Consider the following 523-nt stretch of genomic DNA (forward strand, 5'->3'; position numbering starts at 1 on the left):
GATGAGAATATATAGAAGGGTCTGAAGAAGGGTCATTGACCTAAAACGTTAACTCTGCTTCTCTCTCCACAGATGCTGCCAGAGGTGATGAGTATTTCCAGCGGTTCTTGTTTTTATTTGAGATTTCCAGCATCTGCTGTATTTTGCTTTGATATTGTTATTATATGAGAATAAATAGTGCAGTCCTCTGATTTTAATTGTAATAACTTCTGGCTCTGTAGCTTAGTTGGTTAAAGCACCTGTCTTGTAAACAGGGAATCCTGGGTTCAATTCTCAATAGAGCCTTGTTTCACATTTGTGATGTAATAGTTACTTTATCAATCGCTTCCATCTGTGTCTTCTGACCTTGAAGTGAGTATTCAAATTACATGATGAATTTTCATCACAGGAGAAAACAGCCTTTGTGAAGGATGTGAGTTTGGAATGGCTGTTCCTCCTTGCACAGAAATTCAGTGCTGATATTTCAAAGGCAACTTCTTTGATCCAAATTTGTTCACAGTTGCATTCCCCTGGAAAACAGCTC

The 523-nt window shown here is 38.2% G+C and overlaps 1 non-coding gene across 1 annotated transcript; it reads left to right on the plus strand.

The window, feature by feature from the left end:
* The first annotated feature begins 211 nt into the window (after window positions 1-211).
* Window positions 212-285, plus strand: trnat-ugu (transfer RNA threonine (anticodon UGU)). The gene has a single exon. It is a non-coding gene; the product is annotated as a tRNA-Thr (tRNA).
* Window positions 286-523: the final 238 nt, after the last annotated feature.

This window comes from Heterodontus francisci, unplaced genomic scaffold (assembly GCF_036365525.1).
Source record: "Heterodontus francisci isolate sHetFra1 unplaced genomic scaffold, sHetFra1.hap1 HAP1_SCAFFOLD_51_2, whole genome shotgun sequence".
Classification (NCBI taxonomy): Eukaryota; Metazoa; Chordata; class Chondrichthyes; order Heterodontiformes; family Heterodontidae; genus Heterodontus; species Heterodontus francisci.